This window comes from Lissotriton vulgaris, chromosome 2_1 (genome assembly GCF_964263255.1).
Source record: "Lissotriton vulgaris chromosome 2_1, aLisVul1.2, whole genome shotgun sequence".
Taxonomy (NCBI): domain Eukaryota; kingdom Metazoa; phylum Chordata; class Amphibia; order Caudata; family Salamandridae; genus Lissotriton; species Lissotriton vulgaris.
In genome coordinates, this window is record NC_141687.1 from 1,694,373,284 (window position 1) to 1,694,393,105 (window position 19,822).

A 19,822-nucleotide genomic window follows, 5' to 3' on the forward strand; every position below is an offset into this window, starting at 1 on the left:
CAAGATCTCCCCGCCGATACCACTTTGGTATATTATAATCCTTCATTGGACTCTGAGCTATCTGTGGATGCTAGTCCAGGTGGTTTAGGGGCTGTACTTTCTCAGTGACAGAGTAATGGTGAGCTGGCTCCAGTGGATTATGCTACCCGTGCATTGACGGTAACGGAACAACGATATTTCCATATTGAAAAAGAGGCTATCGCTATACATTTGGGGTGTCGTCATTTTCATTTATATTTGTATGGTCAGCCTTTGTTGTGCACACTGACCATAAGCCACTCATTCCTTTGTTTATGGGATCTTCATCTAATCCTCCACCTCGCATTGAGAAATGGATCCTGCAGTTGCAGGATTATTGTTTTACAGTGGTGTTCCATCCTGGAACGTTGAATCCTGCAGACTACCTTTCCCGGCATTTTCGTACGGCTACTCCAGATGAGGAATACGCTGCTGAAGAGACTGATGAGTATGTGCGTCTGGTGGTAGAGCGTTCCAGGCCTCTTCCCATTTCTTTGGAGGAAATTGTGGAGTCTAGCGACAAGGATGCATGTCTCCAGCTCTGTCTTTCTGCTGTGAGTATTGGGAAGTGGAATAGTCTCATGGACTCTGCCAAATGTCGTACAGAGAATGCTAGATCAACCTTGGCATCTCTTTTCAATGTACGGGATGAACTGGCAAGATCCCCAGAAGGGTGTTTGATGAGAGGTCCACGACTGGGGATTCCTGCTTGTCTCCAGCAGAGGGTGGTGGACTTGGCTCATTTGGCTCACCAAGGGGTTGTTAAAACCAAATCCAGATTAAGATGTAAAGTATGGTTTCCTGGATTGGATGCTTTGGTGGAGAACACTGTATTGCATTGTGTGCTGTGTCAAGCGGCTGGTGGTGGTGATTGTCCAGCTCCCATCCTTACCGAAGACATTCCATTGTTCCCTTGGCAGCAAGCAAGTGCTGATTTTGGATGTTTACCGGATGGACGGCATATGTTAGTGGTAATTGATGACTTTTCTAAATACACTGAGTTGGAGTTATTGGACACTACTACGGCTTGTCTCACTATCCCATTGTTTAATAAGATTATGGCGACTCATGGTTTGATTTTTGAGTTACGTATTGATAGAGGTCCTACATTTTCAATTTATGTTCGTCAGATCGTAGCAGTGTCGGCTGAACAGGCTGTTGTTGCCGATGAGCTGCAGAATCGGAAGATGAAAAATGATAAGGTGGCTTTCAGGCGTGGAGCTAAGCCCGGGACTTTTAATGTGGATGATGCTGTTATGGTGAGGAATCGGCATCCACAGGGAAAGTTTAGTCTGCCGTTTGAGCCTGAGCCACGGATTGTTCAATCTGTTCATGGGACTAAGATCACGGTGGTGAGGAATGGATTGAGTATTTCCCGGAATGTGTCTTTCTTTAAATTATACTGGGCTCCTGTTAATGTTCCAGTGCATGATCATGTGATACCATCAGGTACTGAGTCTGTAGGTTCTGACGATGAGTACACAGATGTTGGTTTGATTCCTGTTCCGTTGTTGGATCATGCGGTGCCTGGACAGTGTCGTCCAATGTGGCTCTGGAACCTTTTCTGCTGCCCCCGATAGGTGAATGTCAAGAACCTATTTCTGATTCTCAGCATAGGGATGTTGGAAGATACCAACTGCGACCATGCCCTGCCAGGTCCACAAGTTTAAAGAACTATGTAACCTATTGAAATGTGCTTAGGACTCATGTTTTGTTTTGCTTGAACTATGTAACCTATTGAGATGGGCTTAGGGCTTATGTTTTGTTTTGTTATTTTTTATTCTTTGTTTTTTTTTGAGGAGTGTGATGTGGTCACCGCTATGTTCTGTAACCAGCAAGGGGTAGCGGTGGACCACCTGATGTATATATAGCCTGCAGTGAGTTAATTGGTTTATTGGGGGCGGGGTTTTCACTAAATAAAAGGATCCTGGTGTGGACAGGAAGTTGAACAGTCCTACCTGACTATGCGTGTTTCTTTCACTACGACATAACACTCCTAATAGCAGCATGACCAGGCATAGCAAAAAGCTCTATGGGATATCTGGAACTCAGCCAGAGCTCTTGCCTTGAGCTGCTGCTTTAGACAACAAAAGAGGGCCCAAGTCATGTAGCGATGACCAGTTGCTGTGGTGATGTCCTGGGCCCGGCTATGTTGTTTTTACAATTAATTCATTTACAAAAAATCTGGGGCCTCAATGCCCAGCTCGCACTTCTCTTGTGGTCACATGAATATTATTGGTGCAGGGCATGGCATCATAAGCATAAACAGACGGACTCCAGGCTCAGCCAAGTGGAACCAGCACATTTCCAGGTCCATAAGTCGCTGATAGGCTGGGCTGCAGGCTATTCAAAAGGCTTTTTCCAGTGCAGTTATACCCAGCCCAGACAGGGTGCCCTTCACACATTTGGAGGCCCATGATGGACTGTGGTGGTCCCTGACAAAAGTGCAACACAAAGCAGTGGGATGCTGCGGCTCATTCCAACATGTGTTTAATCATCAGCTGACGATCTGAAATAATTTAGTTAAAATGTGTCCTTATCATTTGCCAGGCCTCTGCATCTTCCAGGACATGATAATGTTGCTGATTGATGTTCACTAGTTGGCTTTACAGCCTGGTACTGGCACAGGTGTCCCTTAGTGAGAGCAGACTGAGACAAACTGTTGTCTAGTGTAGCCTTCTAGTTCTGGGCGGACTCATCAAGCAATTACATATTCTGCTGGATGTTTTACGTTGTGGTTATCAAGGGTTATGACATAATGAGAGTGCAGTGTATGATTGTATGCTGAGGAATAAAGACATACAATCCAGAGCTCCGTGTGTAGTACTCATTGTGCATGCTCCTGCCCCGTGGAGGACACTACAACTGGCAATGAGGGTGGGATCTGTCCCCCAAACAAATAAACTAAGACTGCTCTCCCTGAGGGTTTGCAATACTACAGCAAACTGCTTATGCGTGCCACATGTGCCCCAGTTGATGAGAAGCTGTTCAACTGTGTTGTGTCTGGAGTTGAAGCTGCACTCGAGCCCATATATGGGCCTCAAAGACGTTGAATGCCCTGCAGAGAAGCATGTTTGAAAAGCCTACCAGAAAACTCTGGTAAGGAAAAAGGAAGAGATGCTGTGCCACAGCATAACAACCAGCAATACAAAGGCAGTGATAGCCAGGTGCAAAAGTGCAAAGACATTTACCAGCAAGAGCAAGGGAGTGCTACACAAACTCAATCAGGAGTGAGGACAAAGGTTTGGTCGTGCCACTAATGTGTGCACGGTGACAAGGGGCACCCAGTGCACAGAACAGCCTTCGGAATAGTGACATGTGTAATGGCTGCTAAAGGGAGCTCGAAGAATGATACAGCTGCGTTCCTGAATCCATCACTGCCATTCAACGCATCCAAAAAGCTGAATATTGGTGCCAGGTGGACTGCATGGGTTAAGACATTCGATGATCCCGTTGATGCACTGGAAGAAGCAGACAGTGAGAAAATAATTAAATACCTAAAGAACCATGCTAGCAATGGAGTGGGAGGTGGTAAAGAAAACATCACAAGCGCTTGTAGTATCATACCTTCAAATCAAGGAAGCGTTAAAAACCAATCTGATGCATAATGTTAACTATGAAAGGTACATTTTCAATCAAGCGAGACAGCAAGCTGGAGAAACGATGGGCGAGTTTGTTGAGAGACTTGATGTGCTTATAAAACACTACAAGATTATTGAATTTAATGCTGAAGAAGATATACCTCTCCAAGTCATCGCTGGCTGTCTTTCAGACTCATTCGGAAGATGCATGTTGAGAGAGACACTTAGATTAGAGAAATACTGATGGCTGAAAGAGTTGCTGATATGGAAGCGGGAACAGCAAAACATGAGTCCGCATTAGTTGAGAAAAGCAAACACAAGTACCAGGTTGATGCATGCAAGTCAACACTTCTGATAGAAAAACCTGTTACCGATGTGGGTTTTAGTTTCTCCATGAATGCAAATGTCCAGCCGAAGGACAAACAGCAAAGGTTGCTGTAAAGAAAACTACTTCAAAATGGTTTACAAAGTGAAAGAGATACTAACCATGTCATAGCAAGAAGAAAAAATGAATGCCAGAATGTTCCGGAAATGTTCTAGCTGTGCCTAAAAAGACAGAAGGCAACCTCAGTTATGACAAGGAGAAACCAGGCAAAGTCGATCGTTTTCAGGTTTTTGCAACAAAGGTTCATCAACGTCATTATTAAGCACCAGTGAAGAAGATGGATTTGCAATGATGGCAATGACCAAGGAATGACTGGCACATGTAGGTTTGGCTGCTTGCAAAGAATCAAAAAAGAGAGAGGCGAACCACCAAATGAAACAACAGAATTAATTTGGACATTACCTGAAGTTTACAGTGAAGGTCACCGGTTGCTCCATAGCCTGTATAATAGACAGTGGTGCATCGATTAACATCATGCCAGTCAAAAAGTTCAAAAGCCTATCTCCTGTGCCATGTCTCAATCAATCAAACAACAGGGTACACACGTGGGCTGCTCCTAAACCATTGCAGAGTCAAGGATCTTTCATGGTGACAATGAAACACAAAATGGGATCAGTGGAAGCACTATTTCATGTTCTTCAAGAAGATTCGTCCAGTGCATGCATACTCAGTTTGCCACTGCTGCTGAAATGGGACGGATATCTCTTAATTACATCCCCACACTCAATCTGAGGCTGTTTGTCAGTTTCTGTAGTTATTTCATGGCCTAGGCTGGCTCAAGACAATGTAAGTGTGACTTTACATCAATTAGGACATTCACCCAGTTGCCCAGTGACACCTCAGAGTCACTTTCCACTTGCAAGAAGCTGTTGAGAAAGAACTTGAAACACTATTGAAGCATGACCTCATTGAGCACTCCTTTGATTCTACACCATGGGTTACTTCCATAGTGGTGGTGCCAAAAAGGACAGTGGAGGTGCAGTGTGTTGATATGCACAAGGTCAACAAAGCAATCGAGAGAGAAAGACATCCTGATCCACACATAGCGGTTATAATCATCCAATCATGGTGCCAAAGTCTTCTCCCGTCTTGACCTGAACAGGGAATACCATCAACTTGGATTGGAAGAAAACTGCATGTACATCACTACTTTTTCTACACTTGTTGGTTTGCTCAGATTCAAGAGGTCAGTAATACTGCAGGATGTTATATTTTGAATACTTTAACCTGTCACACAAGCTTTTAATTACTGTAATGACATATGGGTATTTGGGAAACGGAAGAGGAGCCTGACAAGGCTCCTACACAAGTGTGTCAGTTACTTGCCAATTCAAGTCTCATTTGAAATGCAGCAAAGTGTTAGTTTCACAAGACCAAACTCAAATTATTTGGGCACACATTCTCTGATAGCAGAATGACTCATGACCCAGACAGACTGCAAGCACTATCTTCTGTCTGCCCCCCTCAAGATGTTACCATGCTGCAATTCTTCCTTAGAAAAGGGGGGTGGTGATGAACAGAGTGTCTGAATTAAGCAGACCACTCTTACCCAGTCCAAAGATCAGGGCTTGATCCATCACCGTTATTTTGCTCACTGCACATCCCAGCTCAGAACCTGGCTATATGCAAACTAGTCTGTCCCTGGCCCAGTGCATCATGGGAACAGGGCAGACAAAACTACCAAGCCAATTCTTCACCAGAAAGGAGACAAGCTTCCGGGGACCGGTTTCTGGCATTTCAGCCATCGTCGGCCCGGCTTGCTTGAATCCCGATGGTGCAGTGAGGAAGGGACTCATGTCTGAGTATACCCTGCCACACCTATAGTGGCCAAAAACGATTCAGAAAACCACCCCCTTTTCTGAATCGTTTTTGTCCACCATAAGCGTGGAAGGGTATACTCAGGTGTGAGTCCCTTGCTCATTGCACCATCAGGATTCAAGCAAGCCGGGCCGAAGACGGCTGAAATGCCAGAAACTGGTCCCCGGAAGCTTGTTTCCTTCCCAGTATAAGAATTGGCCAGGGCCAGACTAATTTGCATATAGCCAAGTTCTGAGCTGGGATGGTGAAGTGAGCTAAAAACGGTGATGGATCAAGCCCTGATCTTTGGACTGGGTAAGAGTGGTCTGCTTAATTCAGACACTCTGTTCATCACCACCCCCTTTTCTGAATCGCAATTCTTCCTTAGGCATGGCCAGTTATTGCTGAAGGTACATTCATGACTTAGCTACTGTGAGTGGCTGTTGGGCTTGGCCCCTTCTGCAGAGTTATCCACAAACATTTTGACTTACTTTTCCTATTTTTCTGACCCTCTTTTTGCTGGCTTAGGTTCTGGGCACTTTACTACTGCTAACCAGTGCTAAGGTGCATATGCTCTGTACTCTGAACATGGTAACAGAGGCTTATCCGCAATTGGCATATTTTATTAACTCGGAAGTCACTAGTAAAGTGTAATTTAAAAGCTACAAGTTGGCCTGCAGCACATGTTAAAATTGAAAAAATCGATTTTAATGTTAATAATGATACATTCACAAGTAAGAACAAAGTCACATCTTTACTATCGAATTCACCCATCTTGAACTCTCCATCAACCTGACTCAAAAATACATGGTCAGGCAGGCTTGAGACTTAGGTCTGAGGTTACCTCAATGGTCCAGGGAGATTGGCCCCAATAAAGCACACATGGCCCGGAGGGGTGCGCGCATTCCCAAAACACCATAAAAGTTAGATCTCACACGAAGTTAGGAACACACAGGCACTGCGGGGGAACATGACGGGCGGAAGCTAACGGCTGTGTCGGAGCTCCTTCTCCAGTGTATGGCGTTCGTGCTGGGCTAGCTGACAGTGCTCGTCTGCGATGGTGAATCCATAGTCCTTTCTCGGTCCTTTCTCGGTCTTTCCTCTCCCTGCTGGTAGAGAGTGTTGGCTTGAGGGGGTGAGAGTCTGTCACCCGGCCTTCCGTCCCAGCCTGGTTCTCTATAGATCTATCGGCAACGGCGGAGTGGATGGTCGGCAAGGAAGAGGACGGTGTACCGACAGAGCCAGCGTGGTTCCGGGAGCTCGACGCCGCTAGACCTTGGCAGCAGAGCCCTAGAAGGCTGTCCCAGGGATCAGGTGGATTTGCAGGACGGAAGGCATACTTGGTTGCCAGTGTGGTAAGGCTCACCCCCGGTAAGACGCCTGAAGCAGCAAGATACTTTTGTTGTGGGGGGTTTAACAATAAGTCCGAGGTCGCAGTGGCAAACATCTCTACCCAACAGAGTTAAGCAAGTTTAGTCAGATGGGGCAATGAGCGTCTAAACTGCGGGGGCATATTGGGTATTGTGGATACTTCAGCATTTGCTCCATCTTGTAAGGCACAGGGTACTGGTAGCGAGAACTGGGACTGGCAGTCCTGTATGGAGGAGAGCGAACATAGTGCTGCCAGTTTACAACCCTAGGGCTCACCCGTGCAGCCTCTGCCGTACTGTCGATATATCCACCTCTCAGACGGGGGTTAGTCGCTACACACTGCAAAACCGGGTTGCTAATATTGCGCCAGCATCTCTAAAACCATCTATTTCCCCGCCAGTAATACAAATTAAAGCTACCTCTCGGAAAGGGAAGGGGAACTACAGCGGGGCGAATACCCCCCTGGGTAAAGGGAAAAGCAAGAAGGTAGCAAAGGGTGGTATATCTGCCCCACCAAGAGTCACTCCATCGTTGAAATCTTATTATAAAGTCCTGTCCTCCGGTATTTCTGATAAAGGCAAAAAGATGGCTGCAATTAGTACTACAATTAATGCGGCAGCCAAGAACACAGTGGATGAGGTCTCTGTAGGGGCCTCAATAAACAGCATGCCTATGCCTTCCCAGTCCAGCGCACTACCTCAGCTTTCTTCATTCCCTGTGCAGGATATAGAACACCCAACGGTAGAACTGTCAAATAGTTTTTCCGCTTTGGATATTCAAGACACTGAGCATGCTGATCAGGCTGAACAGGGGAGTGTGAGAGATGAAGCTAGCAATTTTAGAGATGAAGGTCTCCATATAATCAATGATATACTCACGGATAACATCTCATCAACAATGTCTGTCCCAGGAACGTTGGCTGATATATTATTGGGGCTAAAGGAGGATTTTGGAAAGCGGTTTACCATATCAGAGGCAAATCAGAACGCCATTCAGGCTTCCTGCAAGGCACTGGCCCGGAAAGTTGAGGAGGTTGCACTAAGGACGGATGCAATAGAAATGGAGTTGCCGGAAATCAAGGAGGCCTTAGGTACCTCTACAGCTGCTATGGATAAACTGGCTGAGCAGAATCGGGAGATGAAGGATGATATTGAGAAGCTTGAAAATCATTCAAGAAAGAACAATCTAAAATTCTTGAACGTCCTGAAGATCTTGAAGGAGGCAACATCAAGGCATTTATCGTTGCATTTCTTAAAACAACAGTTCTAAAGGACTCCCCTGATGTTGATTTAGATCTACTAGCTTATATCCAGAAATGAAATGAAATAGAGATTTATAGAGTGCATGGCTGCCCGTGAGCGTCCCAGGGCTAATGACAGAGGTAGTGGCAGAGGAGAAAAGAAATCAGGGAAAGAGCCAAGTTTTCAGCCCCTTGCGGAACGTGAATTGGTTGGGTTCCGCTCGGAGGGTAAGGGGAAGGGAGTTCCACAGTTTGGGAGCGATAAAAGAGAAAAGACGGCCTCCCGAGCGGGCCTTTTTGATCTTAGGTATATTTGCCAGATGGAGATGAGCGGAGCGCAGGTTTCTTTTAGTAACATGGTGTCTGATAAGATGTTTGAGAATGGGTGGGCCTTTGTAGTGGAGGATTTCTTGGGTCAGACAGAGCGCTTTGAAATTAACCCGCTCCTGCACCGGGGGCCAGTGGAGATGCCTTAGGGCTGGTTTTGCCGAGCTCCTACGGGTAGTGCATGTTAGCAGCCGAGCTGCCGAGTTCTGTATGCTCTGAAGTTTGGCAATTACTCTCTTTGGGGCGCCAAGATAAAGGGCATTGCCGTAGTCGAGTCTGGATATTAAAAGACTCTGGATGTTGAGTTTCCTAATATCTTGAGGAAGCAAAGGTAGGATTTTGCGGGTGGTCCTGAGGTTCATCGTGACCCATATAGGCGGAAACCAGGGAAGGAGCACCCCAGGAAAGTTTTGGTGAACTTCCTTACTTATGCCACCAAAGAAAGGATTCTATCTTTGGCCCTTAAATCAGGCTCTATAAAATCAACCTCCTTTTCCAGCCCATTTACCTTTACAATCCGCTCAGATGTCTCCCACATAACGGCCACAAAACAATGGGAGATGGGCAAGAGATTGGCAATATTTAACTCATTGGGGGCCCGTGCCCAGCTGAAATTCAAGCCCTGATCTTTGGACTGGGTAAGAGTGGTCTGCTTAATTCAGACACTCTGTTCATCACCACCCCCTTTTTTTGAATCGTTTTTGGCCACTATAGGTGTGGCAGGGTATACTCAGACATGAGTCCCTTTCTCACTGCTCCATCAGGATTCAAGCAAGCCGGGCCGAAGACGGCTGAAATGCCAGAAACCGGTCCCCGGTAGCTTGTCTCCTTTCTGGTGAAGAATTGGCTTGGTAGTTTAGTCTGCCCTGTTCCCATGATGCACTGGGCCAGGGACAGACTGATTTGCATATAGCCAGGTTCTGAGCTGGGATGGTGCAGTGAGATAAATAACGGTGATGGATCAAGCCCTGATCTTTGGACTGGGTAAGAGTGGTCTGCTTAATTCAGACACTCTGTTCATCACCACCCCCTTTTTTTAATCGTTTTTGGCCACTATAGGTGTGGCAGGGTATACTCAGACATGAGTCCCTTTCTCACTGCTCCATCAGGATTCAAGCAAGCCGGGCCGAAGACGGCTAAAATGCCAGAAACCGGTCCCTGGTAGCTTGTCTCCTTTCTGGTGAAGAATTGGCTTGGTAGTTTAGTCTGCCCTGTTCCCATGATGCACTGGGCCAGGGACAGACTGATTTGCATATAGCCAGGTTCTGAGCTGGGATGTGCAGTGAGATAAATAACGGTGATGGATCAAGCCCTGATCTTTGGACTGGGTAAGAGTGGTCTGCTTAATTCAGACACTCTGTTCATCACCACCCCCTTTTTTGAATCGTTTTTGGCCACTATAGGTGTGGCAGGGTATACTCAGACATGAGTCCCTTTCTCACTGCTCCATCAGGATTCAAGCAAGCCGGGCCGAAGACGACTGAAATGCCAGAAACCGGTCCCCGGTAGCTTGTCTCCTTTCTGGTGAAGAATTGGCTTGGTAGTTTAGTCTGCCCTGTTCCCATGATGCACTGGGCCAGGGACAGACTGATTTGCATATAGCCAGGTTCTGAGCTGGGATGGTGCAGTGAGATAAATAACGGTGATGGATCAAGCCCTGATCTTTGGACTGGGTAAGAGTGGTCTGCTTAATTCAGACACTCTGTTCATCACCACCCCCTTTTTTGAATCGTTTTTGGCCACTATAGGCGTGGCAGGGTATACTCAGACATGAGTCCCTTTCTCACTGCTCCATCAGGATTCAAGCAAGCCGGGCCGAAGACGGCTGAAATGCCACAAACCGGTCCCCGGTAGCTTGTCTCCTTTCTGGTGAAGAATTGGCTTGGTAGTTTAGTCTGCCCTGTTCCCATGATGCACTGGGCCAGGGACAGACTGATTTGCATATAGCCAGGTTCTGAGCTGGGATGGTGCAGTGGAATAAATAACGGTGATGGATCAAGCCCTGATCTTTGGACTGGGTAAGAGTGGTCTGCTTAATTCAGACACTCTGTTCATCACCACCCCCTTTTTTGAATCAGCTGAAATTCCCTGCATCGCTCCGCATTATGTGGAATAATCATATGTACAACATACATCAGATCGAGGACGAAGATAACCTGATTGAGAAGATTAGGGCAGGGAGTAAGGGGGGAATCAGAACGGTAATGTAAGTAGATGGGCGGTAAGGGTGAGTTACGGTCCTGCTTAGTTTTAAGAAACTGTAGGGCTAGCAAGCCGATATACAGTTGAGTATCGCCTTCACTACGTATCTATTACAAATTCTTTTCTATGCTAAGTAGTATTCACCATTGATATCTTCCAATTTTTGCTGTATTATATACACATCGCACAGGACCATACACAAGGGGGGGGAGGTATCGGTCTAAGAGCGTATGCTCAGGAAGAAAGGGAGGGTTCCCCAGGGGAGGAAGTGGGTTCAGGGGTCACGGGAGGACCGGGGTGGGGGAAGGGAGGGGGGCACGATGGGGGAGTTAGGGGAGAAATAGGAAATTTGATTCCTCATCTTACACCAGCTTGCGAGAGTTCCCTATTGAATATATGAGGCTATGGGTGTTTCATAAGGAGTGGGGGGTGGAGGTCACCTAATGACTAGTAATAAGATACCATTTATCTCCTGGAACGTTAATGGGCTTCGGTGTCCCAAGAGACGAAGGTTGATTTTGAAGTATTTAGAACAATCCCCTGCCAAAATAATTCTCCTTCAAGAAACTCACCTAAGTTCTAGTGAGAGCAATGAGATTTTTGGGAAGCTCAGATGGATAGGGGCATTCTGCTGTTCTGGGCAGTCGGTGACAAATAAGGGGGTTGCAATTATGATAAAGACGGGGATAGGGGGATCCATAAAGTCAATATCAACAGACCAGTCAGGAAGGTGGGTTTTGGCGCAGGCTGATCTTGGTGGAAGTGAGCAGATAATTGTATCTTACTATGGGCCGAATATAGATGACCCTACCTTTCTAATTAAAGTGCAGTCCAACCTGGTGGAGGCCACTTCATCCGTGGTCATAGGGGGGACTTTAATGTCCTGCTTGATCCTCGACAAGATTGCTCTAATTATAGCCAGCATTTGGCTGCTCCGCGATCTCGTCGTGCCCTGATTAATGTATAATGCATTAGTTGGGCCTAATAGATGCTTGGAAGGTTAAGGGGGGGATAGCACCCAGTTTTACTTATTTTAGTAAAAAACACGGCCATGCGTCCAGATTGGACTACATTCTTGTGGATAAGTCATGTCTAGAGGCCCTGGTGGATATAAAAATACTCCCTACTGTTATATCTGATCATGCCCCTATTATGTTCTCAGTCCTGATTGGCAGGGCCAGAGGCACAACAACACCTAGGTGGACCTTAAAAAGGGCAGCTCTACATAATCAGGATATAGCTACTCCAGCCAGAATATCTATTTTTCTGACAACAATGGTTATGCCCTACCCGAATTTGTTTGGGATGCTTGGAAAGCCCACACTCGAGGTCACCTTCATAGTCTGATATGCTCGAAAAACAGGAAGGAGGTGATGAAATTTAAAATTCTGGAGAAAAAAAATCACCTCGGTAGAGAACATAAGGTTGAACGCTCACCCACATAACTTACCACAGGTCTTAGAGGATCTGGAACTCCTTCGTTCAGAATACAGAGGGCTGTTAGATCTGAAAATTAAGGCACAATGGGATGTACATGCCATGGAAAACTATGAATATGGAGAAAGAGCTGGGGCAATCTTGGCCAGTAAGATCAGAGCAGACCGTGTGAGGAACAATATAAATAGGCTAATGCTCGATGACCAGGGAACCAATATATACTGCCATCAGGAGGATATGGAAGAACACTTGCTCTCCCTGTTCTCGAAACTTTATGAGGAAGAATCGTCTCCACGCTCTGAGAACACCCTACGGTGGCTGGAGAGTAAGGCTCTACCTAGCCTGACAGATGAAGGTCGAGTTATGCTCAATAGCCCTTTTACGGAGGAAGAAATCAGAGCTCATATTAAAAAGATAAAAAACAACAAAGCGGCGGGGCTGGACGCTCTTACTGGCGAAGAATATAAAGTTTTTCAAGATGTCTTGGTGCCAAGGTTATGTGAGTTGTTTAACTACGTCTATAGCTCTGAGGGTAGGGCCCCGCAATCCTGGAAGGAGTCCATAATTGTTCTTATATTAAAGCCAGGGAAGGATCCCCTTAAGGCAGATTATTTTAGGCCTATATCCCTGGTAAACGCTGACTATAAAATCTTCACTAGTGTTTTGACAGGGAGGTTGGCTAAATTGGCCCCGCAACTTATTAGTCCCAACCAGAAAGGTTTTGTACCCGGAAGGTATGTTCATGAGTTGACCCTGCAATTGGTCGGCAGTATAGATTTAGCGGTGGCACGGTCGGAGCCCTTGGCAGTTGCTACATATGACGCTGCGAAGGCCTTCGACCGCGTCAACTGGCGATTCCTGTGGGATGCATTGAGTACCATGGGCTTTGGTAAACATTTATTCAAACATTGAAAGGGTGTTATGAGGGTGAGTCTGCTGCAATGCTATTGAATGATTTTTTGACATTGTGCTTCAGCATAAAGAAGGAAACCAGGCAGGGGTGTCCCATGTCGCCCCTCCTGTTCGATCTCTATATCGAGTCTTTGGTGCAGGCATTGCGGAAAGAGGACTCAAGTATACCCTTTAGAGTCAAGGATTATAGCTGTAAGCTGGCTCTATATGCTGACGATTTTCTGGTTTACACCAGCAATCCGGCTGAGGTGTTCCCTAGAGTGGAGGAGATAATGACTGACTTCGGCCTCCACTCAGGCTATCGGATCAATAACTCGAAAACTGAAATAATGTGCTAGGGGGTTGACAACTGGGAGGGAACTCGAAGTAGCCAGTTTAGGTATCTTGGCATAATAATAACATCAGATCTTAACAGCATAGTCCAAATCAATATAAAAAAGGTAGGCAAGGACATCGATCACCTCTTTTCGAGATGGCAGAACCTCCCCCTGACAATATATGGCCGCATCAACTTGGTCAAGATGGTAATTTTGCCTAAGTTGACATACTTGTTTACCCCTGATCTTTCCTTATAAAATTCTGGGGGAAAATCAGTAGTTTTATTTGGGCAAATAAAAATTCTAGGTTATCATGGAAAAAGTTGAAAAGAAGATTGCTAAAAGGGGGGCTCGCTCTTCCGGATGTTCTTTGGAATGCTCTATGCTTTCAGCTGAAAAAAATATGAAGTCTTCTTACTAGTCCCGATGATTCTAACTGGGGGTGGATTTTTAATATAATGGTTGACTAAGAGGGGGGCGGGTCTGGGTTTCTGTATAAATTTGGTGCGGCAAAGTTTTCCAAAAGGGTACGCCTTAAGGTATTAAAATCAGCTCTTGTAGTATGGAATAGAGTCAAAGGAAGGTGGGGCATAAAATACTGTTCTGATTTTGCCCCAATTTGGGAGTCTCCGGGTCTGCCACCATTCCTTAGGGACAGTTTGTCCCTTCCCATTAGAAGAGCAGGAATAACAATTTGGTCGGACCTAGTAACATCAGAAGGGGTCCTCCCTTGGGAGGTTCTGAGACCTAAGATTGGGGACTCCTTCTCCAGATTTAAATACATCCAACTCTGTTCCTCGTTTTCCGCTGACAAGGAGAACATCGGCTGTAACTGGGACATTGAGCTTGCGCTTCAATCCCCAGGTTCTAGGAAGAGATAAGTCGGACTGTGGTACAGAAAAATCCTGGAGGCAGAAAAATTACAGTCACCCCCATTATATCACGTCTGGAGCTCTTCTAGGCTCAAGACTGCCTCAGCAACCTTGTATGATACATCTCTTCAATTTCTGTATAAATACGTTAGGTCTGTCTCTCTTAAGAAAAATTATTTTTACACCGTAAACAGGCTATACTACACGCACCAAAAAAATTGCAAAGTTTGTGAGTCCGCCCCCTCTTTGCCCTAGATGTGGACTAGCTGAGGCAGACGATATTCATGTTTTTTATGACTGTTCTGTATTGGGTCCTTTTTGGGTTACAGTGGAGAAGGCTATGGAGAGTATCTTTAAAGCTAAATTGAGCCTGACCACAGCTAGAGTTATGTTTGATTTGGACGTTGATCTTATCAGTCGGTTAAGGAGGGACACAAGTAACTTTATTTTTTTGTCTTATTCTAATTGCTCGAAGAGAGATATGTAAGCTTTGGAAGGATGCTAGCCCTGCTCTATATGAAAATTGGTTTCCAGCAACATTGAGAATTGCACGGTTAGAATCTGTTATGGCACATAATGCAAATAGGACAGTTTGGGAACCTTTTATTGAATGGGGAAAAGAAATGAGATTGGTTTAAAGCCCGAAAGGTCCTATGATTACACCATGCCTCGGAATAAAGGGGCAGGCCGGGTCGGCCCCAGGAGAAAGCAAGAACTCCAGCCTTGGGCGCCCAGGACTGAATAGGACTGTAAGGGTTTATTTGCACTTGCTAATGGTGAAATGAGGACTTAAAAAAAAAAGGAACACACAGGCAATCAGGACACAGCACACACAGTATACGCAGGGATCACGTGCCTTTCATACCAGACATCTGGACATGCTACCCACTGATCCCCATTGTGTTCAGGCAAGGTCGAGGCCCATCTGCATTTGTTATCAGAGGTCTTATTTATGTATACAAAGACAAGGCCTGCATTCTTCACCAAAAAAACAATAGACAAACATTTCTGATGATACACAAAGAAATATATAAAACCTTGTTCAGATTGATCGTGCATTGAGGCTGCTCTGACCTGCGTCTGTAACTGTACTCCCGGCCGAAGCGTTTAACTAAACTGACTGTTAGAAATGGGATTGCCAAATCCACAGGGGGGGGTAGCATGGAGCAGAGCGGGCAGCCCAAACTTCGGAGGACATGTGAAGCATCCACGCAGTACCCACATACGACTCACCAGGCACACAACAAAAGAGGCACGACACCAGCTTGAGTTGGAAAAATAATAAGTTCTCTATTGTCTCCAACCTGCAAAGGTAAAGTACGTTAATAGGGGTAATCACCACAGGGCGCCAACTGGCGCCAGAGCTAAGTATATCAAGGGGGATTATTTACAAGGAGATTGGGTACAAGGCTGAAACGGTAAATAAGTCCAGTGTCCAGCTGAAATGTAAGAATGTTAGCACTTGGCATGTAACATCAGCGACATCAATATGAGTGAAGAAAACACTAGGCGTGGGAGCCCATTATGCATAAATCAAACATTAGGTGTAAAACAACAGTATACCTTGGCATTAGTAACACTAGCCACAGGACACCCAGTCATGGGCAGGGCCATCTCAGGCCTTAATCCTTGGTAGTAGGCTATAATTGCAAAATATAACATCAAGCATAAACCCCCATCAGGAATTATAACTTCAGCATAACCCCTGTAAGGAAAAACATCATGGCATCCCAGCATCTACTAACAGGAGGGTATAACCATAGGACCATTCGGCCGCCTTCGCAAGAGCCACAGGTCATGCAGAACATCAACGCTGTAGCCTTAGGGAAAAGACCTGGAGAGCGTAACTCATTAGCCCCCAACCTGCAACAAATACATCAGGCAGTAAATTGGCATCACCATAAGCATAAGAGCTGTAACATATGAGCCAGGCCTAACCAAGTAGGTCATGCTGATAGCAGTCACATTCGCAATATGGCCAACCGGATTAGTAGGGGACATGAGCATGAAAGCATGAGGGCATTAACATTGGGTATAGGGCTCAAACATGAGGCAGGGTCTGCTGCACATACCAGTGGCATCAACAGCTTTAGCCACAGGTGGAACTCCTACAATATAACAGGCCCCCATCACATTTACCCTGGGCACCAACTGGCCCCTACCTTAGGTGCGAAACCAGTAGGGCATAGGCATCCACACCCTGCCCTAGGCGTACTTACAGGCCTCTAATGGACACCCTAGGGAATCTCCACACAGGCATGACGGGCAAGATCTACAGTACCTAACAAGCGCCCCTAAAGCCCCACCATCGCAGGTCCACCTTTGGTGTCCCTTTGTCCTGGGACTCTACGTTCAAGAATTAGGGGCCCACTGAGTTCCGGCCAGTTGGGGGGGGAGGTGGGGGCGAGCATCGACCCTGTGCCCCGTTGCCCTCTCCACCCTCCACACAGTCTAACGTCGCCCACACTCACCGGGCTTCAGCTGTTCAGGTGGGATTCTCCTTGGCGGTAGGGGCAGGCACTGACAATGTGCCTTGGGGCCCCTGCCGCACAGCACTTGACTCGCGGGGCTTGTGTGCTTCTTCTGGGCCCAAGGCCACTCGCAGGAGGCGGAGGGGAGGCGCGGGACACACGCGGGGCTCTCCTTCACTCTCCAAGAGCCCCGCCGAGAACAGCTCTTCCTCCCTTTTCACCCGGGCACCTCCTCTTACTCACGGGGACCCGGAGCTTCCATTGATTTGCTCAGGCCCAGACCGGCAGGGTGGACTCCCGCTCCGGTCACGCTACCCACGGGGCTCCCTCCAGACTACGGGGGGCCCGCACCGGTACCTCTCACCCCTCTGCTTCACCTGGGTCCCCCTCCCTCACAGGGACCCGGGGCTTAGGGTCGGCTTCCCTTCCTCTGGCTGCCCGACCGGCAGCCAATCCTTGCGCGGCCTTCAGGGGGGCGCGTCAGCACGGGCCAATCCGTGTGCGGTGGGCTGGGGGCGTGGCTGGTGACGTCACCAGCACCCCAGCCACGTGATGCGGGCCCTGATGGCTTCAGGGCTTAGCGCGGCCCTCTCCGCAGCCCTCTCCTCACTCCGGCGGCCCTCTCCTGGCGCCGGGGGCCGCGGCGACGATGCCCACAGCAGCGGGGGTCTCCTGAAACAGCGCTGGGCCGCTGCAGTGATTTTTCGGCAACTTACAACCGGCGCGAGGCAGCGCCAACACTCGCCGGGCTGCGGCGGTGAGATCGGCAGCGATAAGGGGTAGGCTCCCTTTCATTAATTATATGAAACACCACATAAGCGCGCCAAAACGTGGGGTAGGCTCCTGCGGCGCTATCTCCTCAGCCAGAAGGGCACAACCACGTGGGATAGGCACCCACAGCGCTATTCACGGCGCCCAGCTCCTCTCTCGGGCCACACAGCTTCCAGGGCCGGGGGGCTCCAAGGGGCACAGTGCTTTCGGTGCCCACGTCGCTTGAAGGGCCAGCAGCGCTCCAGGGGCCACAACAGTCACAGGCCACAGCGCTTCAGCAACACAGAAGTTCCTTAGGGGCACGCTCCTTCTGCAGCACAGCACTTCCCAGGGGGCCACAGCTTCACAAGGATAGCGCTTGACAGGCACACATCGAAAAGGGGGGGGATAGTCCCCGCAGCAGGCCCAGGGGTATCTCTCCTCACCTCCTGGTCCTGTCCTCAGCACTCCTTCCCTTTCAGGGCACTTCTTCACGCAGTGCTTTTGTGGTGCAAGGTCCCCCGCTTCCGGGACCTCGGGGGGCCCTTCTTCCTCACGGGCCCTGGGGACAGAGCAGTAGCACTACTGGGCCAGGTCAACAGGTAGTGGGGGCATCATCAAAGCAGGATGGTAGGCTCTCACCATCCCCACTGCAGCATGGCCCTCCTTCCACACAGCAGCCTTGAACTCCTGAAGTGGGGCTTTACAAGCCCTGGGGGCAGTAGGGGGGGTTCTGATGGGTGCAGGGTCCAGCTCACATTCCTGTCCCAGCTCTGTCTCTCCCTATGGTGGCGCATCCCCTTTACTTATACCCTCCTCCCAGTCAGTGCCAGAACCTTCTAGAATGTGGTGCCAAACTGGTCTAAACTGGCTCAGGGGGAGAAGTGGAGCACCCTAGGTGCCAGGCTTTCCCTCCAAAAACAGGGATGGCTGGGTAATAATATCTAGACCGCTGACCTACGGCAGTCAGGTGGCAAAACCCATGGCCATGGCATCCATTTTAAATACAGAACATTTCAGTCAGGTGCATTTCTAAAATGGGGGCATAGTTACTGCACACCATTTCGTGACATCACATTTTAAAACAGGGTAACTCCTACCTCACATGGCCTATACACTAATCTTTGCCATGGGGAAGACATCTCAAATTAGGGGGGCAAAAAGCGAAACATTTTGGGGGAAAGGGCCAAGTCCAACACAACTCCCCCCCAGCCAAAAGCCAGGGTAGGCCAATCATTGCCTTGATGGACTTCCCTGCTTGGGGTGGAAAAAGGTGAAGGCAGGCCTGCAACTAAAGGAGCACCTGTAGTTTCTCCTCCACTCTGGAACCCGATGGTTCTCTCTCGCAACCCACCCTTCAACAACCAAACCACCACACTGGCGTTCTCTAGCGGGATGTGGCCAGGACTGGCCTCTAGGCCATCCAGAAGTCTCCAGCCCTTGTTCCTTCACAGAGTGGGAGGCTCTAGCCTCAGGCTTGCAGTACCCTTGGACCACTCTCCTACTTCCAAATTGCCACTGGTCCACCCACCGGGGTCTATAAACTCAGGCTGATCAGCACTCAGGGGCGAGGCTCTCCTCCCCCTACCTCTCTTCCTAGGGTTCCGCCATCTCCTCCTACGCGGATCACCCTCAGAACACCACTATCTACCCAACCTGGAGTCGAAACCCTCAGGTTGAACCGGTGACAGGGGTGAGTCTCCCTCCCCCTGCACCCCTTCCCAGAGTTCCACACCCTCCTACCCGGAGAAGTACCCCATCAGTTGATGCTTTAATTTTCAAGGTTTCCCCAAGCTCCTCTGCCTTTCCGCAGCAGATGCGACTAACTCCCCAGCATTATCGGCCCACAAGTTGAGCCTCGGCAGCAAGGTAGCTGCTTCGTGTAATGGGGCCCAGCAATGCCGAAGACAGCTGCTGAGCATGGACAAGTTTCCAGGGAGACTCAGAAGCCTCACCATGGGAAGCCTGCATCACTTGTGAGCTGGCAACGGCATCTCCACCCCTCCCACTAGACAAAGACAACCAGGAGAGTACACCACCGCCTTCAAGAGCTTGTTGCGATGTTACCTCAATCACTTATCCAGGGCAATCCCGCAAGCAACCTCTTAGTCTGGGGGAAACACCAACATGCCCTCTGGGGCA